Raw genomic sequence first — 27,657 nt, forward strand, 5'->3', positions numbered from 1 at the left:
CGTCAAGGAAGGCACATTATGGATGCGAGGAGAGCAAGTAAAGGAGAGTGCGCAAAAACAGTGCGAGAAGCTGCCACAAGTTGTAAAGAACCATAAATAAGAAGGCGTGAGGAATTGCAACGCTTTTAGCAGAGAGTAGGCTCAAACTGCGTGTACAGGCAGGTTACCTGAAGGAAGAAGAAGTCCAATGACACAAAATGGCCGCCAAAGTTATGAAAACGCGAGTGAAACTCGCTTAAAAGCGGCGTGTCCCAAATGCATGCGGCGGTAATGCAGAAATGAAGGAAATAGCTCACCAGGAGCAGTTGGTGACATGTAGAGCTCCGTGACAGGCTCGCATGACCTTCGAGCGGGTGCGCCGCAATTCGCGCTGAGAGGATCCAAAATGGCGGGCGCGACTATCACAGAGCCGCGTCCGCTACAAAACTGGTGAAAATGGTCATTCCGCCGCTCGGGTGCTGCCGCATCTAGGAGCACGTTGGTGTCTGTGACCTCCGGTCGGGGAAAATCTACTTTGCAGGCGCAGGTGAGCTGAGAAATGCAGCGAAGACCCCTGCTGACCCGGAGCGCTCACATCAGAGCTGCCGTCCTCGCCGGGCGCCAAGCCATGCCCCCGAGAATGCAAATTTTAAATATATATCTGTACCTAATTAGGGCCCAGTTCTTGGCACACAAAGCTAGGGCCTCTATTCTCAATGCCACAATCAAAGTGTGACTCCCTCCACCCTACCAGAGTAGGAAGATCATATTACTCCTTGTTACAAGGGACACCATGTTCTCTATCTGGCTGTCGGTTTTATAAGGCACTGTAAAATGGTACCTTAGCCTGTCTTGTTCCATGGAAGTTAACCAAGACCAAAACTATCACAATGCAATAAATTATGGAACGGAATCCCAGGAATGGCACTACCATGCCATTAAATCTGCTGGATTTCCTTGCCCTCACATGCCATCCGAACCTTGTGTTTTTCTTTTATGTTGTAATAAACCAGCGTACACTTCAGCAAAGGGCAGCACCAACCCAAAGGAACTGAGACTTACACAGTGCTAGAACTATACCTGTTATGTAATAGACATAAAAGAAAATTGTTAAATGCACATCATGTATAATCAAGTGCATTTTGCAAAAGCTATTGCTCAAAGGCCCTGATGCACTGAGGTGCGCTTTCGCTATTAACATGTGGTTGTCATAGGAAGTAACATACATAACAGAACACCCAGACCACGTTTGTCTTGGTGACATCTGTTTTGGTGTGACAGAGACAGACGGATGCCAGGTGCCGACCCCCCCTGATATGACTGCTCAGTCAGAGCAGGCCGGGAAGCGCAGAGTACTTCATAATATAACTGCAGCCGCTGAACGGCACATAGCTGCCACAATGAGGGCTGCATCTTCGTGTTGAAGGAGCTGGACCCGCCAAGGACACCGCTGACTCCAGACAAAGGTCCTGCTGGCAGAGAATAAACATGTAGCTGCTGCGCATCAAGTTTTTCCTCCTCTTCACTCAATGCAGCCGGACCCGTAATAGGCGAAAGGCCCCAGAGACCCATTTAATTTACCATCTCTAAGTATATGGAATACCACTTTACTAAGGAACTATAAGTAGATTAAATCCAACCAGGTTTATCTCAATGTCACCATGTTTTAGAGAAATAGCACACACACTTTAGAACTTGTTATCAGTAGTTAGGTGCACAGAGTCCTAAAGCCCCAAAAAACAAATTCAGTAAAACAGGAGAGGTGAAGGCAAAACATTTGGAGGACTACAAACCTAGGTGTCAGGTCTAACAGTGCCAAGTTAGGATTCAACCACAGTTTAGACTGTTACTTAATTATGTCCAGATTCTGTTAATTTAAGCATGCCAGTGACAATACAAAACAATTTATTTTCTGAATAATTTTGTTGAACCATAGTCCAGTTCCATCCAGAGCATTAGACTCAAACGTAGCTTCAAAAATTGTAAGGTGTGTAGGTAGCAGACACCTTACAATTATAAATAATTAAAGTGTTATTGTAACAACTTCAGGTGAAGAGATTCTTGTATTTGGGGGTTGTCTTTTTTGTTCTTTTCTTACATCTAAGCCCTAAGTCATCAAAGGTGGAACTAATTGTTCGGGAATATTGTTCAATAAAAAGGATTTATTGGGTATATATGAATTTCTATCTATCTATCTATCTATCTATCTATCTATCTATCTATCTATCTATCTATCTATCTATCTATCTATCTATCTATCTATCTATCTATCTATCTATCTATCTATCTATCTATCTATCTATCTATCTATCTGTCTGTTTGTCTATCTATCTATCGATCTGTCTGTCTGTCTTTCTATCTATCCATTTATTCATCTATATATCTATCGGTATCTACATATATATAACATATATATAATATCGATAATTATTATATATATATAGAGAGAAAGATAGATAGATCGAGTTATTGATTGATTGATATCTAGATATGTGTGTGTACATACATGTATACATTTCTAACATCAAACTGACTTAGGGAATAAGCAGCACCAAAGTTACTTTCACTGGATACAGAAATATACATCAAGGAGAACATGATACACACAACCGTATACAGGGACACAAAAGCTACCAATGCAGTGTTACATGCAGAAAACGTCCACCAGCCAGGTCTGAACTGGAGTATCCATATCTGCATTTCTTGAGGATCAAAAGGAGTTGTTCCCTGGAAGAACTTGAAAAACACAATATAGAGACGCATCTAACATTCCTAACCAGAAAATATCTTAGAAAAATCATCACCACAGGCCTTCAAAAAGCAAAATCAATAGGTTGGTGTGAAATTCTAACTGACAAGGGTGTAGTACTACTAGCCATCTAAGCCATGATCAAGGTTGAGTGGCACTGAAGCACGTTGCAAGCATTTTTTGCTACAGACCGAAATTGCAATAAAAACAGCAATTGGACGAGTGCAACTTTATTTTTATTTCAAAGAAAGGCTCTGGATATATGTATTTTCTGTCCCGGGAACCCCATCCCCTGGTTCATGGCCATCTGTCTGGGAACCGCGGTGGGAGCGTGAAGCCCCCGCCGTATGGCCAGCTCCCATCTGACATGCAGCTCCCTGGGGGTAAAAAGCAAAGTACTCCACTTTGAACAAGTTAGAGCAAAATGCTCTCACTTGTTCAAAGTGGAGCACTTGTTTGCTATAGGATGGCGGGAGCAGTGCTCCCACTATCTCTTAGCAAACTGCAATGTCCCGGGGCTGGGCAACCCGGGACATTGCTGGAGTCGGCCCTAGAGGGTGGCGTTCTCCAGGCCATTTATGGCTCCAAGAGGTGGGCCGCATGCCTCCCCTCAAATATTATTGAGCCCCAGGCAAATGGTGGTCCACGGGGCTGTGTTGGGGCTTGACCCACCTCACTTTATTTTGTGATATAGCCCCCGGGAGGTGGCAGTCCCCAGACCTCCGTGGGGGGGCTGGAGCCCCATGCATCTTTTCAATGTAGCCCCGGGTAGGAGGTGGTCCCCGGGGCTGCGGAGGGGCAGGAGCCCCACACCTCCATTTAAAAAATAAAGCCCTTGGGAGGTGGCGGTTCCTTGTGCTGCATGGGGCCCGCGTGGTCCCAGGCAATTAATAAACATAACTCTGGGGAGGTGGTGGTCCCCGGGGCTGCAGGGGCCCGCGTAGCCCCGGCATGTGTTTAGATAATTTCCTCTACGACCTGGCCTAACCGGGGGCCTAATTAAACAAAGCATGGCAGCCCGCGCTTTGTTTTTAAATTTTGTTTAGCTAGTTACGCTAATCCAATGCCAAATATATATATATTTATTTATACTTTTTTTGGCCCTGGGGGTCCCTGTGGGATCTGAGCAGGCCTAGGGGGCCAGGGTGTTTCTACTCTACCCCTTTTTCTTCTTATTATTAATTTTTGCTTTTTCCTTGTGACTCGGAAACTGAGTCAGAAGATGGCTGCCAACACTTCCTGGTTTGACGTGTTAGCAGCAAATCCAATCTCAGGCACGCGATCGAGAGGGTTTGTGGATCCTCTGCGGCCATATTTGTGTCTCAGGATCTACTTAATGGATTTAAATCATTTACCAAAAAGAGTGCACGGTGGACGGAGAGTTAGCTTTCGGCCAAATTTGGTTTAATTCCTTTCAGCAGTTCGGACTGTAGCAGTGTCAACAGTTTTCTATGCAAATTAACATGGAGAAAAAGCATTTTGAGACCCCCTTTTTTCTCGGCCCCCGCTTGACTCTTGATGGATAGTCTCAAAATTTTAAAGGCAGCAGCTAGAGTGATTGGATCATTCATTTTGAAAATTTCACAAAGATTCGCCAAACAGTGGCAAAGATATTGGCAAATCAAATAACTCTTTTCCTATGGAAATTAGGTCCTAAGTATAACTACCTACTGGCAACTGCCAGTAGGTAATGTGAGTATATATATATATATATATATATATATATATATATATATATATATATATATAAAACCCTATCAACCCACAACCCCTGCACCCTATGAAATCCTGTGCCGCCCCAAAAATTCCCTTACCACCCAAATTCCCACACCAAACCTAAAACCTAAAATTAACCTTAACACCCAAACCTCATTCCCACCCTAAAACATAAAAATTCCACTGCCACCAAAAAACATATATGCATCCTATAACCTAAAAATGACTTTGCCACCCAAAAAAGCCACATCTGCCTGAAACCCTAAAATGTTACTGCCACCAAAAACCCATACCCGCCCAAACCATAAAAATTCCCTTACCACCCAAAAACCCAAACCTATCCTAAACCATCAAAATTACCCTACCACCCAAAAACCTATACCCACCCTAAGCCCTAAACTTCTCTTTCCACCCAAAAACCCATCCCCACCTTAAACGCTAAAAATACCCATATCACCCAAAAACCCATATCCATCCTAAACCCTAAAAATCCCCCTACTCCCCAAATACCTATACCCACTCTAAACCCTAACAATTCTCTCTCTCTCTCTCTCTCTCTCTTTCTTTGTGCCTGTGATTCGTATTGTATATGGAAATTTGGGGCAATCTCTCAAGAGGGAGCCGAGTATAAGGGTGGTCAAACAATGTGGTTTTTTTAATGTTAATTTCCATAGAAATTTCTGTCACGACTACTGCCAACCCGTTGGATGGAATTGCACCACATTTGGCTGAAAGGTAGCTCTTGGTCCAGAAAGAACCCTTTTTGGTATTTGGTGTAGTTCTGTTCAGTAGTTTTTGAGATATTAATTGAAATCCAAATTTGTATACCTAGGGATGCGGATCCTCTCTGGAGCCTCTTTGGATTCACAAATCCACGCACCAACAGCAATGCTGTGATTGGCTTAACGCAACCTGACAGGAAAGTCGCAGCCTCCAATTTTTTCATCACGACTCAGTTCCCAGTAGGTAAAATAAATTAAAATAGTAATAGAAGATGTCAGGGTAGAGGTACTCTGACCCCATGGGACTAAAGTAAGGGTCTGTGAGGGACCCCGCATGGGCAAGAATTTTTCCCCAAAACATTTTTTTACCATGTGAGGATCCATGGATCCTCCTTTGATCCTTCCATACTCTGGACGATTCTCGTGGATCCGTGAATCCAGACCCCAGAAAAAAATGAAACACTCACTCACAGATCCACACACCAGTCAAATGTTCACTCATACCCTCACATGCCCACTTACACACCCACAAAACCACTCACTCACATTCACAGACCCTCAAAACCACTCCCACTCCCACTCTCAGACTCACTCAGCTTTAGCATGCCCACTCACACACCTACTTATATACCCACACAACCACTCATATTCCTACTCACACACCCATACAGTCACTCACACACTCACGCACAGACTTTCAAAACCACTCACACTCCCACAAAGCTACTCATACAGCCACTCACAGAACTATTCAGCCAGTCACTCATGCAATCACATACCCACCACACACACACACTCATACAACTACACAACCACTCACACACCCACCCATCGACCTAACTTGCAGAGACATTATAGTTAGGAAATAGCATTACAAAAGTATAGAAATTCACTGAAAGAAACCAAAGGTTACAGGGATGTTATAGTTAGGAAATAAAATTACAAAAACCTTAGAAATTCACTGAAAAAACTAAAGGTTATAGGGCCGTTATAGTTAGGTTCAGATTTTACAAACACAAAACCATAGAAATTCAGCAGTTATAGTTAAAGTTATCTCAAGCAACTATAACTCATGCCCTAAGTTAATCACACTCTCACCATGCACTGCTAATTATCCCACATATTACATCTCCCTATCCATATTTTCCATGACATCATTGATAATATTACAGCAACATTTGCAGTGAAATTATTGAAGAGAAAACCATGCATGGTGGGGCGTGGGTTATAGTTACCTTAGGGCATAAGTTATAGCTAATGCTGGTAGACCTGTGGATGCATCAGAATTGTATGCCTTCCTGATTGAGGTGCAACAAGGAGATATATATTTAATTCTCCATGTTATATCCTCTTTCTGCAGCATGCTTAGGAAAAGGAAAATGCCTCTAAGGATTGTTTTTGTGCAGGCGGGTGGGTGTCCCTTCCTGCACAAAAATAATCCTTCCTGTAATGTAGCCTTCCTTGCACCACAGCATCAAATGTTTCTCAAATATCAGTGTGGGAAACTACTGCAATCTGCATTGGTCAACAAATTTCCTACCACCCAGCATTCCCCAGGTCTCCTGATAAACATGGTACCTGACTCGCGTGGGTCGGGGCAGGCAGGGCCCAAAACGTATTGAGGCGACATCAAAATTACTTATCACAAAATAACTTGGTTTTGCAAGGGGGGTCACCTAGGTTTTTGTCCCGGGCTCGGCGACCATCTTGGGAAACTACCAAACCCGCACATTTCTGAAAACTAGACACCTGGCGCTCATCCAGGAAGGTATGGCTTGTGTAGATCGCCCAACGTTTTCCTACCCAGAACCCCTGCAAGCCTCAAATGTAGCTGAAAAAACGGGATGCAAAGTTGGTGATGCATGGCTTGTAACTGAATTCTTAGCCATGCATGCTTTCTTTAATTAATTCACTTTATTTTTTCCTTTATTTTTTTCGCCGTCAGCCATCCATTCTTACCTCCACCTATCCTTCCACCCATTCACTGACTACCTGACCCACCCACCTATCCATCCATCCATCTATTCATCCATCTACCCAAAAGGCTTTCGTACTCCAATTCTTAAAAATCAAATGTATTATTTTCACATTATAAAAGTAAATGGGTACACATATTGCAACAGGAAAGAAACAATTCAAAATATTCTATTATACAATAGCTTGAAACATCTGACTGAGCTTTCTATATCTGCACCATTTTATTATTTGGAATTTTACTATGCATGCTAGAGCCTCACAATATGAAACAGAATAATCACAAAAAGCCAATAAATGCTGATTGGAAGAGAAAGTAATAACTATCTTTTGAGTTCTTCAAGACTAGCATCCATTATTTTGAAATGCTACATAAAAGAAAGCACATAATCAAGCACTGCAATTTGAAGGCATTTCAGAGAGAGATTAATATTACAGGATGCAGTAACAAATGCTCACTCTGAGCTGGTCTGTGTTGAGATAATGAACACTTGTACCCTGCTATTGTACTCCTGTGCAAGGTGATGGGAATTAGCTGTCAAGTGATAAATAAGATGAAGTGTCTGGCTGTCACATCAAAAGCTTTCAGCTTTTATCTGCAGATAATGGATATATGGCAAGTTTTCACTGAAAAACATCCATATGACTCTATTGCGAAATATGGAAGGTGAAGCACTTTGTTTTGTAATCCTACATTGCTTACCATTTTCATTTTAGCTTATTTAAAGTAATTCTAAAAATAAAATGTAATTGCTAAAGTCATACCAGATGCACAGTACAGTTATTCTTTCATATTTTTGTAAGGTGCACAGCAGATATGGAGCAGTATTTACAGACTGACCTTCTTGACCATAATGTATTGGTCGTCACTTTAACCCCCATTAATGTAACCCCTACATGGAGGGTGACATATATTGAAACCTGATTTCCCCTTTTTTCACTCAATGTAGGCCCTCATTGCGAATGCCCTGGTATTTGGTGTGATATTTAACACAATTGATCAAATTTGACTCACTGGTGGGGAGGCACTTTTTACACGTTTTTAGGGAATAACAGATGTTGGTGCTTCCTGCACAAAAATGTGAATCTTCCAGTAAATACCAGACATTTTTCCCCTATAAATTTTGGCATGTTAAACCTGGGAAAAATTGTGTGTGTGTGTGGGGGGTGCTAGCTGAAAACCCTTAATTCTGGTATGTGTGGCAACTCCTAGTGTTATTGTACCAAAACTTGCTATTGACTACACAGATTGATCCAGGAAAGTATTTTCTTTGAGGGTGTCGGGCCTCCATGCAAGATTTGTCACTTCTATGCGGTAAGCCAGGCCATACATTGAAGAATATTGTAGATAATATTTAAAAAGTAGTAGCATTTACTCAGGCTAGCATTGATTGCACTAGTCTATTTATTAATTTAGCAAATGAAAACTGGAAGCAGATTCTATTTGTATCAAGAAATCACAGCATGGTGACAAGATGCAGTGGGATCTACCCCACTCTAAAACCTAGGATAACAAATTTAGAAACTTGGTTTGACAATAATCTTGCTTTTGGTCGTCAGATAGTCATCCTAAAGATGCTTCGTAAGATCCTGAGATTACTCCTGTATGTAGCCAAAAAGACAGTGGTCCAAGCTTTACTGGTGTCCAGGTTGGACTACTGCATTGTCTTAAACCCGGGGGCTACCCAAGGCACTATGAGAGCTCTTAAACATGTTCAGAATGATGTGGCTAGAATGCTGCTTAACATCCTTAGGTTCTCTGCTACAGATTATGCCAGGAGATACCTACATTGGCACCCCATGAGGCAAGAAATCTGTCAAAGCACTTCACTTCTGCCACAGGAGTATGAACTTGAGGGCCCCCTGTTACCTCAACCCTCTGATCAAACAATACCATCCTGATTGCTATTTGAGGATGTCGGGTGATGCACTCGCTATAGTCCCTAAAATAACCAGAGCATGCATGGGAGGTCACACCTTCAGCTATGGAGCCTCAACACTGTGGAACTCTCTTCATGGCAATCGGAGGTATGAACGGTCTGAAATAATCTTCAGAAGAAAGTAAAAACTTTTTTCCGACAATTTTAATATCTTCTTTCCTTTAGGAGCTCTGATCTGGTCACTGTTGAAATGTGGTATCTTAGCACGGGGACACTCCATTGGAGAAACTCTTGCACTTTATAAATGAAATAACATAATGTCAATTTGAATAAGCAAAATAGGAATCTTGGGGCACTGGAAGAACCTGAGAAAACTCACAGGGACAATGTGGCAGGAGAAGTAAGCAAACTTGCCACAATGGATCTTCAGATGAGTTGCTAAAATCTTGTTGGAAACATGTCCCTTAACGGATCATCTAAGGAGCATGTGTGAGGCTACAGAAATAGTATTTATTTTCTCAAGCGATACATCTTCAGCAAACTCTGAACTATTAACACAAAAATGAAAATATGATTCTACATGATACCATACATAAATCACCACCAAAGACATTTGATGGCCACTCTGTGCACCCTATGTTCCTTTTGCAACCCGTGAATAAATGATTTCAGTGGGCAGTTAAGAAAGTTCTCCAGAATTCCCCCTGAACTTAAGTTTAACAATTTATCCCCAGGTTATATCCATAGAGGTCAGGAATTCTCAAAGACTGCTTATCTCATGTTTATCACACATTCCTATTACTCCACCACCAGACATGTAACCTGAACAACTTGGAAAGGGTTAAATTGAAGAAATTTGACAAATGTTATTTTCAGGCACCGCCATGGGAAAGGCAAAAGACCGTCCACCATACAGTTCAAGTCGTTTTATGGCTGGCAGTCCTTGTCTGGCTTTGGAGCAGCTATGCCGGCGGAGAGCCAGCACAACTGCACCAAACTCATAATCAGGCCCTAAGAACAATGCCATAGAAAAGACAAGAATGGTTCTTAAACAGACTCTGGCATATAGGAGGGTACCTCAGGAATACTATGGCAACACAATGGAGTTTTTAGATTAATTCAATATGACACATTAGGGCAGAGAAACCATCCCTAGAACTGCAAAAGGAATGCCAAGAGGGAGAGGGTCAAGAAAAGGAGGAGAACCAGACAATACCAAAGGTCCTATGCTCTTTATAGGAAACAGACTGCTCAAATAGAAAAAAGAACAAATGGTGGATGAGGGTGATGCTAACAATGTCATATGATTTAATCCCATTTGAACAATCAGTACTGAAATTGATTTTTTTTGCCTAAACATCACAGTTGACTGCATTAGGGCTCAACATGGTCTGTTCCTGTTTTCTCATAAGCTAAATCTTCTGAATGCTGACAGAATCAGTAGTATGAAAACTGTGACTGAGAGCAAGAATCTTTCCAGTGCTATACATTACTTATATAGAAAGGTTGATTGGCCTTCATGCTTTAAAATAAGGAACAGATATTCCTTTGTGGCAATGAGAAACTTTTGTAGGAATTAGGCTTTAGATTGACAAAAATAGCTATAGTGGGTCCTTAATGACATCAAAGTCTAACCCAATAATGAGCCAGGGTGGCTTTTCCTGTCCTTGTTAATATGGGGCAGAGAAATTCACATACAGGGCGTCATAAAAATGGACTCACTGGCAGCACAAGGGACTTGTAAATCTACCCCAGAATCTATAAAGAATTGTAGACAGAGATATTTGCTAAAATCATGCTTGGTTGAGGCAGCGTAACAAGGAGAAATGTTTTCATTTCTCCGATTGGTTCCGACTGTGCATGTTTAAGCATTGTACTGTACCGGTACAAAATGGGAAACACCCTAAAGCATAGTTTTTGTTCTGGAAGGGGCCTCCTCCAGCACAACACCTATGCATTTGTCAATGCAGGTCTGCATTGGTAGCCAAAAGTGCACCAGTGCAGGGAAAGAGCCGAAGAGCTTCAAGTTGAATCTTAGTAGATATGGTACAGTTGAGATAGCACCTGTTCACTTAAGCAGAGCAACAACATTGCTTGCTGACCTGCATTGTGTGATGTCTATGTAAATCTGGGCCTGGGACCCCACAATGAATGACACTGAGGGCCAGATTGATCAAGCTTTGGCACACCGCAGTGCAGTGCAGCTATGCCAAAAGGAGAGGGCAAGAATGTGCCATGTTTACCATGATATGGTGCATTTTTCCTCTTTCCTTGTGCTGGAGCACTAATGGCTGCGTAACTCGAATGCAGGCACCCTTGCGTCACGGTGAAACATATTTCTCCTCATTGCACCTCACTCCGGAAGCTGTACAATTTTGACACATTGCTAGGTTTACCAGTCTAGGTAAACCTGCTGCCTTCCTGGCACAGAGTAACTCAAGGCAATGACTCGCACTGCCTTGCATTTCTCCAGAGTTACCAAGCAATGCAGGGCCATGCAAAGTTTGCAATGTCATTGCGTCAACCTGCGTGACACAAGGGCAACACAACCATTTATTAAATCTTACTCTGAATCTCCAGGTTCCTATTCCTCTCAAAAAAGAGCACAAATTCACCACCAGGAGGATGGGTGGGGACAGATATGCTACTGATATCCCCTCTATATCATAAGGGCAATGTCTGCTGATATCAGGAAATGGCCTACGGAAGTGTAAGATCTGTTAACATGTGAAAAGAATGATGAGTGCAGTACCATCCAAAAGATTGTTGACATCCTGGACAAGACATATGTTGAGGGCCCCTGTTTGGCACAACCTTATATTTTATTACACATTTCCTGGTTTTTCAAAACTTGATGATGTCAAACAATATTGAATTATATGTCAAACTATGGGAAACATGCAAAAACAATTGATATCTGTTTTGCGCTGGGCATAAATAGTCCTTATGATGACAGTGACAGTGGGTAATGGTTTATGGAAATAGAATAAACAGGGGTCTAATACTCAGAGATCTTCTTACCTGGAGGTCCCTTGGAAGGATAGGCCCTGGAAAAATGACCACTGTGCCCATGCCCAATCATTCTTATTGGATCATGAGCTGACCCAATTCTTTGACCGGCCAACTCATAAAAAGGAGAAATTCTGGACCTCATAATATCAAAACAAAACACTATCACACTGGATACCATTACCCCATTGATTGGTCCGACCACTACTTCTTCTTTAATAACAGGGAGGTGTGCCCGAGGATGGATCAACCGAGGAAAATGAAGCAAATGAAAAGAGACCGCAGGAATATCAAAATGGAAGAACCAGCAACCCACTGTAAATACACCTTGTCAGATGTCAGATGTTTAAGTACTCACTGACTATATAGTCTACCCTCTCTAGTAGCCTGGATTCCAAAGTACCATTACAACAAAAATAGGCCACTTCCAAAATCTCCATACGTTGGTTCAACGGCAACTTAAACTCAGAAAGCCACAACTTGGGCAGCTGAAAGATCCTGGAGATCCAAACCGTCTCCGGATCATCTAAATGCCCTTAGATCAATAAGGACTCCTATAGTAAACAAATCAAGAGCGCTAAGGCCAATTACGTCAGATCCCAACTTAATCAAGCCTCAAATTGCCCCAAAAAACTTTTTGAAATTGTTAAACAACAATCGGTGAAAGCACCCAACCGCCTTGACCCAGGAGACGGTCCTCCTTCATGCGACGAACTGGCTGCCTTCTTTACAGAGAAAACAAAGCTCATCAGTATTGACCTGGACTCTAAGAAGGCTCTTTTTCCATCCTATGAGCTTGCTTCTCCTCTGGCCCACCTTGAGAGGCTCAAGCCACTTAGTCTTAGCACCAAGAACAGTGCCTCATGGTTTACTTTTACTGCCCTCAGTGAAAGAGAGCTATGCAAGACTCTTCATAGTGTCAACCCATCTAATCACTTTAGCGACCCGCTGCCACTGCCCATCTTCAAAGAAATCAGGGATGCATTATTCCCCCTTTGGACAAAGATTGTCAATGCTTCATTGTCACAAGGCACAATCCCCAAATGCCTAAAAGCAGCTCAGGTTTCAACTATTCTTAAAAAAATCTAATACAGACATAACTGATCTTAACAACTTCTGTCCTATCTCAAACATCCCCACTCTGGCTAAACTTCTCGATAAATGCTTGCAATCGCAACTGTGCACTCACATAGAGAATTTCCAACTCCTGGATCAACTTCAACCTGGTTTTTGGAGTGGTCACAGCACACAGTCAGCTCTCACTCACATTATGAATAACATTTTAAAATTGCTAGATCAAACAAAATCTTGCCTCCTAGACCTTTCCTCTGTATTTGACACTGTTAATCACAACATAAGAGGTGTAGTTGTAAAGCGCACGATTACCCAAAGGTGTCCTGGTGCTGAATAACAGATGTTTACTGTTACCCAACTCAATGGTACTCATTTTATCAACCTCAAATGGATGAAAGGCTGAGTGGACCTGGCAGGATTTGAACCTGTGACCATAAGGTCAAACACAGGCCCCTGCAGTGGCTGCTTTAGTCCACTGAGCCACCAGACCCCTTATCATTCTTGAGCACAGGATGGACCTTTCCGGATAGGTTTTGCAAGTGTTTTCGTCCTTCCTTCATACCAGATCCCAAAAAGTCAAGGTGAATCAATCTCTTTCCCAGCGCTCTACAGTCTCCATGGGGGTCCCACAAGTGTCGGCCTTATCGCCCATACTGTATAACATATTCTTTGAACTGTTAGCAAAATGACTAGACTCCACAAACATTCTTTTTCAGATGTGTGCAGATGACACAAAACTTTACCTGAAAATCACCTCCCCTGAAAACTTCAAATCACTCAACTTTACTCTAACAAATACTCAAAACTGGCTAACCGAGAACCACCTCTTGCTCAACACCACCAAAATAGAATTCTTTCTCATATTGCCCCCTAATCAAACCCCCAAGATTGAACTCTCGATGAAACACCTCACAGTCTTTAACTGCTCTCCTCATATTATTGATTCAGCTAAATCTCTCAGAATCACCCTGGACATGCCCTTGAACATGAAGAAGAGAGGGCCAGCCAAACCGTCATGTGCACTTAGGAGTGGGTAAACCACTCCTCCCCTTCTCCTCCGTCATCGGAGAAGCCTCGCCAAAAATGCAAAGTTGCAGCAGAAGGAAACATAAAGTGATAACAATGCAAGTTGGTATTATTATTATTTTATGTTTCCTTTACTTCACTTCTGTGAAGCAAAGGGGCGATAGTGGGGTGTTTTTTCATTTTAATTTTACTGCTTAAAGTTAATACGCTTTTCCCTGGGATTGGCTGCTGCTTTTGCCATAGCAATCAGGTTTGATCAGATTTGTGTTTTGACCAAAAAAGGGAGGATTTATTAGGCAGATAGAGGCTCCCTCTCCCAAATTAGTTAACCCATTCCTGAATTTTAATTTCAAAGAAGTATTTTTGGCTCATTTTCTGTTTAGTTTTTTATGAAACTTTGCCCTGTTTTTGAGCGGGAACATGGAGGTGAATCTGCCTACCCTGGCTGATCTTACTTTGCTAGAGATGAAGCCTGTGGGCAAAGCAAAGATGCTGGAAGTGGACCAGTAAACAAGCCAAGGTACGTATAAGAAACCTTTCAGTGTCTGGTAAGAGGCCTTCATAGAACAGATGACCTCAGAGGAGAATGAACTTACATTTGAGGAGGCCCCAATACAGGAGGAGGATTTACTCATGGACCAGCATTGCCTGTGTTGTCCAGGACTGGTAGTGGTGTGTCCTCCTGCAGTTTGACTCAATCTTGGAGGCTTGCAAGCTAGGGCTGGCTGGCAGAGGCTGAGAGAGATTTAATTGAGATTTGCCATCATTGGCCTGGAGGGAAAAAGTCTTTCTTACCTGCTGAGGAGAGTAACACAGTTACAGCATTATTGAGGAAGAAAAAAAGTGTGCCCTGGCTGCTAAGGTGAAAAAGGATGTAATGGCTGCTAAGGAGAAAAAAGGCATTTGTAGTCTAGGCTGCTCACGAGAAACAGGCACCAGCAGCCTTTGCATAGAAGGAGAAAAATTAGTCTACGGAGGAGAAGACGGCCATGTTGGCCTAAGACAGTACCCAGTGGAAGATATACTTGAGGTTCATGAGGGTATCTGTATCCAGTGACTGATGGCTCTGATACTGATGTGTCCAGGATGGGTAATCCCAAAGTCAACATTCCTAAAGATCTTGTGTTAAGTTATATGCTTAGTGGTGACATAGATAAGTAGTTTGCTGTTTATGAATTTGCCTTGCACATTCACAAACGTGATCAAGAAGTTTGAGGACTAGTCTGTGGAATCAAACCCACCCGGAGGAGAGACACCCTATTGGCCCTGTAGGCATCATGGTAGGTTTAGTACCAAATTATAAAAGGCTGCCCACATTTAAATCTTTGTTCTTACTCTGAAAAACTATCACCTGAAGTTTAGGGACAACCCAAAGCAAGTATCTCAGTCTTGGGAAGACTATGTGGATGCCAATTACAGCACTGGAGAATTGTGTGAAAGTCAAAAAAGTCACTGTCTATGATGGGGTATAATTTGATAATAGAGGAGCACATTTTAATTCATTGTTTTACAGAGCTGTATCACCACCTGCTTGATTATGCGCTCATTGAGGCAGGGAGTTTAGGAAATAGGCTGACTTATGGCTCAGCACAAGAGTGCCTAGATTGGTACATAGGGGACAACAAAAAGAGTGGGTCAGGCCCTGAAAATCAGAAGGATAACGGAGCAAGGATAATAGCTAAATGAGTCTTCCAAAGGGTCCTGAAGGACCAAGAAGAAGGGAATCCCAGTCTACTTCTGACCTGGAGGGGGCAGGTTTAAGGGGAAGAAGTCTGTTTACAGCAGCATACAAGAGATGTGGTTCAGTTTGTTCTAAGAAGCCACCTGCAGGCATGCAGTCCATAGACTATAGAAGGGCTGGGTGAGTAAGATGCTCTGATGGAGAAAAACACTGGACAGAGGTTACCTTATTTTCGATGGGTGAAGGGGAGTTAAAAACCTACAGGCAGTGGCCAACCATCAATGACAAAAGGGTGGTGGCTCAGAAGCCAGCATGACTATTGTTGTGTGTCAGCTAGTGTCTTCAGAGCATGTAATCCCCAATATGCCCCACTGTGTGGTGAATGCTGCCAACCACGTAAGCTATCATGCTGTGTTGACAGTTACCCGGGTGTGGGGAAGGGTCACTGGCCCTCTGACTTTATCTGTTAACCCTACTATACTTGTTAACTTTCTGCTAGGAAATTAACTGGATCATACTATCTGGAAAGAAGTAGAGCTCAGGGTGCAAGATAAAATATTTGAACTGCCTGATTGGGTGCTTCTGACTACAGGGGAAAAAGCAATACCTCTTGAAAGTCATTGGGGCATGGAGCGTCAAAGAGTGGCCTAGCTACCTGCCAGGAAAGGAAGGGTCAACGGGCAATCGAAACCAGCCTCAGCGGTTTCCATGTTCCAGGAGGTGGCAACCTCTGACACAAGCTGCAAGTGGAACATCTCAAGCAGGATTCTGCAAGGAGCATATAGAATAATTGAACCTAGAAGGCCTTCTGCAACACGCTGAGGTTCAGAAAAATCAACATACCTTGGAGATTATGTGATTTGATAACAACCTTAGATGGAGCCTAAAGTTTCAATTGCCTGTATAAGCCAGAGTGCTGGTTGTCCCCCAGTGCTATTGGCCCATCCTATTTGAGATGGTTCATGACTGTTACCTACCGTTTACAATAGTTTTTTTCGAATTAGTAGGCTTACAGTCATTCTAATGTAATTGTAATGACTGCCTGTTTTTCACCATGTTACTTGCTCATGCTTGCAACTTGTCATGCTACCTGGTTCTACCCCAGCTCGGGTGTAATCTTTTTATGCATGATGTACAGCTTACTATCGTCATGCAGATGTAATGAGCTTGTTAGCAACACACTGAGCGAGGTGTCGTAATTTGTGAGTGGAGTTCCTCTGACAACTTTTTAGTAACCAATCTGCACTTCTAATATCTCATTCTAAGCTATGGCTATCCCAGTCTGCTTTTTTCATCACCACATGAATTCGGCTTGGCCCAGTGACTCTTACGCCTTACCCCATACTTCCAAATATGTAGACTATGGATGTTTTATCAATTACCATTTTCAATCCTTGAATGTCCCAAGGGGCAGAAGTGCATGCTTTTCACTTGAACATTGTTTATCTATTTAGTTATCATTCCAATATTAAGGCACGTCCTTACACTCAGAGATTTATTTCTATTAGCTCAATAAAGAGAGATTTTGGATAGTACTTAGGCAACCGCTATCCGTCTGCCTGTTGGCTCACAAGCCGTTGTTTATTCGTTTTTTAGCTACTCATTAAAGATCTGAAGAGATTTTGTCAATTGGTTTGTCCTTCAACATTGTGAACAGGTATAAGTTTTTACTACTTTTTGGACATTTGAGCTTACCTGATCAACATAATGTTCTACTCTTTATCTGTTGGACATTTGTGTCCAGTTGTTGTTGCTTATTTTAGCACTACTTTAGATACACCTTCTTCTTAAGGCAGTTTCAAGTCATCATAGGCCCCTCCGGCTGTTTGGTTATGGTGAGCATAAATGTGTAATCCCTTACTTTAATATCTTCACTTTTATTACACTCCTTTTCATTCTTTTCTCTTTGGGTTCTTAAAAAATTGTTCACGTCTCCATCAATTCTTGACATATTCTCCATCAATTCTTGAAGTATTCTCAGAGCACTAATTTCATATCTTTTCACATTTATTGTGTACTTTATTTAAATTCACCATATTATTTTTTTTTATTTGCTATCTGACAATCACATGAGCATGCTTTTGGGATAATGGTTCTTCTATTCTGTACATTATGAAGACATAGTGCCACATGTATGTAGTTGTTTATATGGATGTCTTCTCATTTTTAGTAGAGTTACTTTCTATTCAATTGTATGTATTATTGCAATGTTTGTTTATTGATATTTATTGTAACAACGTGAACATGTTGACATACAGTGTGTATTGACATGATTCATAGAATAAGACAGAGAATGAAATTGCTATCATCAAGAATGTAATCTCTGATTCTAGTGATTAACACACAGATTTGTGATTTTCTAATTGTATTTGAGTCATTCTTTGTTGTAATCTTTAGCCACCTTTTAAATGATTTTGCAATAACAATAAATTGATATATATTCTTAACTTTATTGGTACATTTAGATGATCTCCTTTATCTATGTTCACATTAAGGTCTGGGATTATTGATGTTTGACCTATATGTTGCCTAGAAATCATGTTATGCCGCTAAGAATGAAGACTCCAGCATAAGGTAAGAAGAAGGTTAATTCAGCAAGATCCTCAAGCACCACTTGTCGTTGAAGCTCACAGAGTATCCTAATGTAAGCTTCACATGAAGGTTCCATGGAACGGTAAGTACCAACGAGGAAGAAGGTAGGGGTGAGGAAAGGAGGAAAAGTGGACAGTGCAAGGAGGGAGAAGAGGCAAAGAATTTCTAATATGTAGATTACATTACATCTCCCTCAACATAAGGAAGTAACATTACAGTATCTGTGGGAGGAAACATTTAACTATAATACATAATACATAGTACAAGTTTAGTGGAATAGATTCACATATCTCAGTCAACCTGCCAGCTTGCAGGTGGACAAATTCTGACATCCTTGGGCTCTTTGAAGCTTGAGATGAATTCTTCTGTTCTTCCATCATTAGAGGACTTCTAAATACACACCTTAGTACATCGAGCAACATTGTCCATGCTTTATCTACTTTCTTCCTCCAACACCATAGAGTTACTATTGACACATTTGATTCTCAAAGGTTTAGAGAATGCTGATACTTTGGAATTATTGACATTAGGTCTCTTGATAACCACCCATTGACCTTCCCGCCAATCTCTGCTAACAATTCCCCATTTCTGATCATACCTGGATTTGTAATCCAGTTGATGGCTCTTAACTTTATCCATGACTGTCCTGAGTGTCAACTCAACCAAGACATCCCCCTTTAAGCCAATTCAGAGTTAACTTTGAGCCAAGATTCCTCCCTTTGAGAGAAACAAATGGTGATACTTCAGAAACCCCATTAAGAGTGGTAATATATGACCATAACATCTTTCTTACTGCGACATCAACAAGTTCCTGAGAAACAAGGGCAAATTGAATGCTATTTTTTATCATCCTGTTTGCTCTTTCTACTAACCCATTGGCCTTTGGATAATAAGGGCGTGATTTGAGATGTGAAACGGACAATGTACCCAGGAATTGTGTCATCTCGTGGGAAGTTAATTTAACACCTTTGTCAGTGACTCAAGTGCTAGGTATGCCTTCTTTAGAAAACATTTCCTTAAGAAATTCGATAAGAGAAGAAGTAGTGATGGTAGTGACTGATCTGGTACAAATCCAATGAGAGGTAATCAATTCACACAAAATCACTCAAAGGGTGCATTACTCTCGCAACCAACGGTTGCACTGCCGAATGGGGAATAATTCCTCAGGGTAGGCCATACTCAGTAATCCATTTTTTCACTGAATTCAAATTAATCAGTTTTTCTTCTTTATAACATCAATCGTCTGATAGAGGGCAGAGGGGTTTGCACTGGCAATTGGGGAGTTTTTATATGGATTTGGGTATTAGTTTTAGTATTGTTTCACATACAGATGCATGTTTGCTTGGGAGGGGTGCGGATGTAGTAAGTAGCGGAAGCAGTTTAAGGTTGAGCACTCAAATGTTGTTTAATGATGAGGTTGGGGTAGGGAGAATGGGTTGTTTATGGTGGAGGTTTTCGCAAAGTGAGTATTTTGTTGGTTGTAGCCTGGTTGCATTGAACAGTTAGTTGAGCTGTGTTTCTATTTGCTTCAGTGACCCCTGAAGAAGAGTCATTTGGCTTGAAATGCATTGGGTAATTAAATGAGCCATTTCTTAAGTATGGCTGACCTCACGTGTAGCTGTGAAAAGCCTGGATTGGCAGCAGGAGGCATTTGAAACTGTTGAATAAAGAATTCAAGAGCAATGTTGCTTTCTCCGTGAGGATTTAAGATTGATGATATAAAGAATGAAAACTGATTAATTTGAATACAGTGAAAAAATGGATTACTGAGTATGGTTTACCCCAAGGAATTATTCCCCATTCTGCAGTGCAACAGTTGGGTGCCTTTGGGTGATTTTACATTAGCTGTGATTTCGGACTGTTCACAGCCACTACAAAGACAATATCTTATGGATAAAATAACGAAAATAATTAATGGAAGAAGCGCATTTTCATACTTACCTGTTAGATGAATCAATTCACACAAACATACATTTCAGGGAGTTATTAAACAAGTTAAGATGACCAATGATATCAAGACCCAACTTGTCACAAGGTTTGGATGGTACAGAAACAGAAAGAATTGGGGCCTTATGAATGACTTTGGTCTGATCACTGGAGCCACATGCTAAAAAATCCTTTACAATTTTTCTCCACTATGGAGTCCATATCAGGAGACCAATAGTCATTTCTGATTCTACTTTTCATCCTGCTACTACCAGGATGGTCCTCATGACCTATCTCAATTATACGCTCATACATGCCTTTCGGTGCAAAAATTCTATTGCATCTATATATTTGATTATCAATGATGGACAGCTCGTCCTTCCCACAATCACAATCCAGTAAGACCGAAGAATTTCAGGTAAATCACAAAGATTTTTGGGCCACCCTTTCCTAATCCTATCTCTAAGAGTTGCCAGGATGATGTCATCTTGTACTCATGTATCCCATTCATCTTTACTAATAGCTGGTATGCCAATAGAATGAATGGCATCTTCAGGAGGGTTAAATTGAATGAATAAATAAATGAATGAATGACCGGTACTAATAGAGCGCAGAGCTACTCCAGCTGGAGTGTACCAGCGCTAACAGTGCACATATGGCTCCCCACTGGGAGGCTCAGTTTTTAAAACGCTATGTTTTCAACTGTTTTTTGAAGTGGCAGAGAATTGTTGATGCTCTCAGAGCTGCCAGTAGTTTTTTCCAAGCATGGGCTCCTAAGAAGCTGAATGACCTACCACCTCTGCACACCAGACACATTTTGGGGATGCAGGCCAGATTGCCGGATGATGATCTGAGTGCTCTAGAAGGAGTGTGTTGGCTGACTCGTTTTCTAAGGTCTGCGGCGCCAATGCCATGGAAGGCTTTGAAGAAAATAACCATGGCCTTGAATTTTATCCTCTTCCTCACTGGTAGCCAGTGTAAGGACTTAAGATGGGGGGGCTATATGAAACCTGGGTTTCAGTTTGAGAATCACCCTATCTGCTGAATTTTGCACTACCTGAAGGCGCTGCAGTAGGTAGTCCGGTAGTCCCAGGTAGAGGACATTGCCCTAGTCCAATCTGGACATGATCAGCGTCTGCACCACTGTCTTCCTCGAATCCAGGAGGAGAAGTGGCAGGAATTTCCTCAGCATCTGTACTAAGCCAAAACAGGTTCCCAACTAGAGATTGAACCTGGGACCACATTGAGAGCTTATTATCGATATAGATACCCGGGTTTTTGACTGTAGATAGGGCAGTACTGGGAGCTGAGAGATCTTCCGGCCACCACTGGCTCCAATTGCTCACAGTGAGTTGGCCAAGGAAGACAATCTCAGTTTTATCAGGATTGCACTGTAGCTGGTTCTCCTCCATCTAAAAGCCTTAGTGTGGCAGGATCTAATTGCATCCCCATTGACGTCTGCGCCTGTGTTGCTTTTAAAGATCAGCTGTGTATCATCAGCATATGAAATTATGTTGGCGCCCTGTGCATCTGTCAATGATGCTAGAGGTGACATGTATACATTGAACAGAGTTGGACTTAATGAGGAGCACTTCGGGACTCCAACCTGCATGCAAGAGGCTGAAAAAGGGGGGTCCAGATGACCTGTTCTCTGTCCTCTAAAAAGGATGCGATACAAGCTAATGCTCTCCCTTCAATGCCCATGTTCCTCAATCTGTCTAGGAGCATCCCATGGGGCACTGTATCAAATGCCGCCGACAGATCGAGTAAAATAAGTATTGCTCAGGCCCCATGATCCAGCTTATCTCTAAGATGTTCTGTCACTTCCAACAGGGCAGACTCTGTGCTGTAATTGGCCCTAAAGCTGGATTGGGTGGGGCTCAGGAGAGTGTAATTCTCCGCATACTCCATGAGTACTTTGGTGACATGTTTCTCCAACACTTTGGAGAAGGCCAGGAGGAGGGAAATGGGTCTGTAGTTTGTGGGAATGTTGGGGTCCGCATTTGGATTTTTCAGGAGTGGCAACATTTTTGCTTGCATCCAGAGTGGTGGCACAATGCCAGTATCAAGCAAAGAGTTGAGTACCTTATTGACAAGTGCGTTTAAGGTGGCTGCAAGAGCAGGTATAAGTTTAGCAGGGCATGCATCAGCTGGCGAGCCCGGCTTGCGCCCCAAGAGATATGTCAGTGAGTCCTCAAGTTCGATGGCAGGGATCTGCAACAGCGGTGGGAATCCTCAATGGTGAAGGGAAGTCTAGATAGACAATCAGCAACTTCTATCTTTTCACCTGATACATATATCATATTAAAGTTAAAACCTAGAGATACAGGGAGTAGCCGTCTCAATACACTTAGTAAAGAACATAGGAAGTAAAGGTTTATGATCAGTTCTTAAGGGAATGGAATCTCCCATAAAAAGAATTTGAAGTGATTTATCGCCCAAAAACAAGCAAGTGCTCTTTCTCTATTGTGGAATAGCTATGTTCCGCCTCCTTTAAAGTCCTGGAGTCGAAAGCTATTACTCTTTTCTTGCCTTCAACAATTTGCTTGAATGAGGCTCCCTACCTTTCATGCGGGCATCCGTAGTTAGGGTGGTTTTGGTGGTAGAATCAAAAATGCCTAAAAGAGGTGCTTTAGTGATTGCTTGTTTGATTTGTGTGAAATCATTTTAACTTTGGGAGCTCAATTCAAAAGTGGTACTTTTTTAGAAGTAATGCCCTAAGTGAATGCACATGATTAGCAGCATTTTTGACATATTTAAACATGTATCCTACCAGGCCTAGGAAGTATTTAAGTTCTTCCTTGTTAGAAGGTGCGGGAGCCAAATTGACTGTGTCAACTAAACTAGTCTTGGTACTTATTCCTTCACCCAAAATAGTGTGACCAAGGTACACAACTGACTCAACTCCTATTTTACATTTGTCTTTTTGTGTGGTAATCCCATCCTTGCCTAACTTCTTAAGGACATCCTCTAGCACTTTGTTATGCTCTTCTGTTGACTCCTCATACATTAGGAATACCTTGCACTATGTTTTGCATAACTTGCTGGAACACTGCCGCGGCAGATGCTAATCCAAACGGCATCCTAAAAAATTGGTATGCACCAAAAGGAGTTATGAAAGCAGTGAGAGCTTTGGAGTTGGGATGGAAAGCTACCTGGTGGGAATCCAACAAGAGGTCATGGAAACTGAAATACTTTGCTCCCTGTATAACCCTAACCATGTAATTGATATTAGGGAGCTGATGCCTATTGACCTAAATGTTAGCTTTGAGATCTCTCAGGTCAACACACAACCGGATACTCCCTCCTTGGATACTATAACAATGGGAGCTGGGGACTAATTGTGTGATCCTTTGATTAACACAATTAGCCCCCAGCTTGTCCTACTCCTTTTATTAAGAGGGTCCCTGATTAACAAAGGAATAGAACTGACTTTATGTACAACAGGCTGATATTGCATCTTTAATTTCATTTTTCGGTAAGCCTAATTTGTCTGGAAACACTTCTTGGAATTTTTTGCATACCTCCTTATCAACCACGGATTTGTCAACAAAATATGCAGGTTCAGGTGCATTAGGATTTAACTTAATCCCAAAATCTTTTTGGTGTTTTTTTGTAATATGAACTTACCCCAGAGTAGATCTATCCTTGAAACCAATATGCATAAGTAACATGCCAGCCAAAGGTATAGGGGATCACTGACAAAATATCGAAAGACAAAATATTATGTTCCCAAAATATCGGGACATAAATATCGATGTCAAAAATATCGACATCTTATCCTCATAATGGTAGGTACTAACATTTCGGAACAAATATATAGTTGTTAAAAATATCAAAGTTAAAAATATCATCTTTTATAAATGTATAAAAAATAACGTAAAATAAATTAAATAATACATGTAACTTAAAAAAATATTTAGAATTGTTAGAAAATGTTAACAATTATAAGTAATAAATGTAATGTAAAAATAAATTAAACATACATATATAAAATGGAATATATATTTACTTAATAATAATTAATAACTTCTTATTTTAATGAATTATAAAATGTTAGAAATATATTAAGAATTATAAAAACATATATATATATATATATATATATTTATATATATATATATATTCACTGAAAAAAAACATAGGTTTCACATCAGTTATAGTTAGCTGGACAATTTACTCATGCAAAACCATTGAAATTCCCACGTTATAGTTAGTTGTACTCACTATAACTCGCGCGCCAGCAATGCACTGCTGATGATGTCACATATTACATCACTCATGACATGGTCAGTGACATCACTCATGACATCACTCATGACATCTCAAATGACATCACTGATGACATCACTGCATTGCTGGTGCACGAGTTATAGTGAGTACAACTAACTATAACACAGAGAGAGTGAGAAAAGGGGAGTGAGTAAGTTAGAGGACAGAGGGATTGACAGAAGCAGTTACTGAACTGCAGACAGAGGAGTAATCAATCAATCAGGAGTTTGTTAAAGTGCGACTACTCACCCGTAAGGGTCTCAAGGCGCTAGGGGTGGGGGGGGTTGGGGGGTGCAGGTTCCATTCCATCAAGGAGGGGGTCTGTCGAAGAGCCAGGTTTTGAGGTTTCTTGCGAAGATGGGGAGCGATGTTGTCTGTCTGAGGTGGAGCGGAAGGGCGTTCCATGCTTTGGCCGCGAGGAAGGAGAAGGAGCAGCCTCCCGATCTGGTCTTTCTGGTGCGGGGGACCACAGCGTAGGAAAGCTGGGCTGATCGTAGGGTCCTTTGGGTGCGTGGAATTTGAGTCGGCTGTTCAGGTATGCTGGTCCGGTGCCGTGGAGGGCCTTGTGTGCGTGGGTGAGCATCTTAAAGGTGATTCTCGCCTCGACGGGGAGCCAGTGGAGTGTGCGCAGGTGCTGGGAGATGTGGCAGTGTTTTGGCAGGTTGAGGACCAGTCTTGCGGCGGCGTTCTGGATGTTCTGTAGCTTGCGGATGAGGTTTTTGTTTATTCCGGCGTAGAGTGCGTTGCCGTAGTCGAGTCTGCTGGTGACCAGGGCGTGAGTGACTGTCTTTCGGTGTTCGAGGGGGATCCATTTGAAGGTCTTACGAAGGAGGCGGAGGGTGTGGAAGCAGGAAGATGAGACAGAGTTGATCTGGCGGTCCATTTTGAGCTCGGAGTCCAGGATGATTCCCAGGTTGAGTGCGTGGTCTGTGGGGGTTGGCGGGTTTCCGAGGGCGGTGGGCCACCAGGTGTCACTCCAGGCATCGGGGTTTGGGCCCATGATGAGTACTTCTGTTTTGTTGGTGTTTAGTTGTAGGCAGCTGTTTTTCATCCATTTGGCGACGGCTTCCATGCCTTCTCGAAAGTTGCGTCTGGCGGTGTTGGGCTTGTTGGATAGGGAGAGGATGAGCTGGGTGTCGTCTGCATATGACACGATGTTGAGTCCGTAGGTTCTGACGATGGGGGCAAGTGGAGCCATGTAGACGTTGAAGAGCGTCGGGCTGAGGGAGGAGCCCTGGGGGACTCCGCAGGTGATAGGTGTGGGGTCCGAGAGGAAAGGGGGGAGTCTGACCCGCTGCGTCCTGCTGGAGAGGAAGGAGCAGATCCAGTCGAGGGCCTTGTCCTGGATTCCTGCATCGTAGAGTCTGCGTATTAGGGTGCGGTGGGAGACTGTGTCGAACGCCGCTGATAGGTCGAGGAGGATGAGGGCTACTGTTTCTCCTTTGTCCAGTAAGGTGCGGATGTCATCTGTTGCGGCGAGGAGGGCGGTTTCCGTACTGTGGTTTTTTCTGAAGCCGGATTGGGAGGAGTCGAGGATGTTATGTTCTTCAATGAATGTGGCGAGTTGGCTGTTGATGGCTTTCTCGATGACTTTCGCTGGGAACGGGAGCAGGGAGATGGGTCTGTAGTTTTTGAGGTCGGTGGGGTCCGCTGAGGGTTTCTTTAGGAGGGGGTTGACCTCGGCGTGTTTCCAGTCGTCGGGGAATGAGGCGGTCGCCAGGGAGCGGTTGATGGTTTGGCGGAGCATGGGTGCGATGGTGTTGGCGGCTCTGTTGAAGATGTGGTGGGGGCAGGGGTCCGTGGGGGCCCCTGAGTGGATTGACTTCATTGTCTTCAGTGTGTCTTCGGTGGTGAGTGCTGTCCAGTCATCAATCGCTGGTTTCCGGGTGTCGGGGGTGGTTGGTGAGGGTTCAGTGTGTTGGTTGTCTTCGTCGAAGTTGTCGTAGATGCTCTTGATTTTGTGGTGGAAAAAGATGCTGAGTTTGTCGCAGAGGTCTTGTGAGGGAGGGATGTCGGTAGACTCGCTGGTGGGTTGGGCGAACTCCTTGATGATGCTGAAGAGTTCTTTGCTGTTGTGTGCGTGGGTGGAGATTCTGTCTTCAATCGCTTTTTTCCTCGTTTCTCTGATGAGTTGATGGTGGGCGTTGGTGGCGGCTCTGAAGTTGTTGTGGGCTTCTGTGGATTTGGTGTTTCTCCAGGCCTTTTCGAGGCGGCGGCATGTGCGCCTGGACTCTCGAAGTTCGGTGGTAAACCATCTGGCTTTCTTGGCACGGGTATTGTTGTTTTTCTTGAGGGGGGCTATGGTGTTGGTGCTGTCCGAGATCCATCTATGCAGGTTTCGGGCTGCGGTGTTGGGGTCGTCGTTTTCCGCGATGGTTGGGGTGGAGTTGTTGAGTGAGGAGGTGAGCTGGTCATCGGTGATTTTGGTCCAGTTTCTTTGTGGAAGCAGGTGCTGGTGTCTGTGGATGGTGGGTGTTCTGAAGGTGAAGTGGACGCAACGATGGTCGGTCCATGGGAGTTCGGTGGTGTGGCTGAAGGTGATGGAGTTTCCTGTAGTGAAGAGGGGGTCGAGGGTGTGTCCTGCTGAGTGCGTGGGCTCGGTCACGATCTGGCGGAGTCCAATGTTGTGGAGGTTGTCCAGGAGGGATGTGGTGTTGGGGTCCAGTTGATTGTCGAGGTGGAAGTTGAGGTCTCCCAGCAGGGTGTAGTTGGTGGATGCGATGGCCTGAAGGGAGATAATGTCCGTAATGGAGTTGGCGAAGGGTCCGCGGGGTCCAGGAGGTCGGTAGATGAGGGTTCCTCGGAGGGCGGCGGTGGGGCTGGCCAGTATCTTGAAGTGAAGGTGTTCCATCAGTTCTGTGGACTCGTCAGAGAGTGTGCTCAGGCGGAGGCTGGATTTGTGGATGATGGCGATTCCTCCTCCTGGGTGGATGGGGCGGTCCTTCCTGGAGATCTTGTATCCTTGGGGGATGGCGATGGCGATGTCCGGTCCCGAGGTGGTGTTGATCCAGGTTTCGGTGAAGAATGCTACGTCAGGGGTTGTGCTGTCGAGGAGGT

Source organism: Lissotriton helveticus, chromosome 2_1, assembly GCF_964261635.1.
Source record: "Lissotriton helveticus chromosome 2_1, aLisHel1.1, whole genome shotgun sequence".
Lineage (NCBI taxonomy): Eukaryota > Metazoa > Chordata > Amphibia > Caudata > Salamandridae > Lissotriton > Lissotriton helveticus.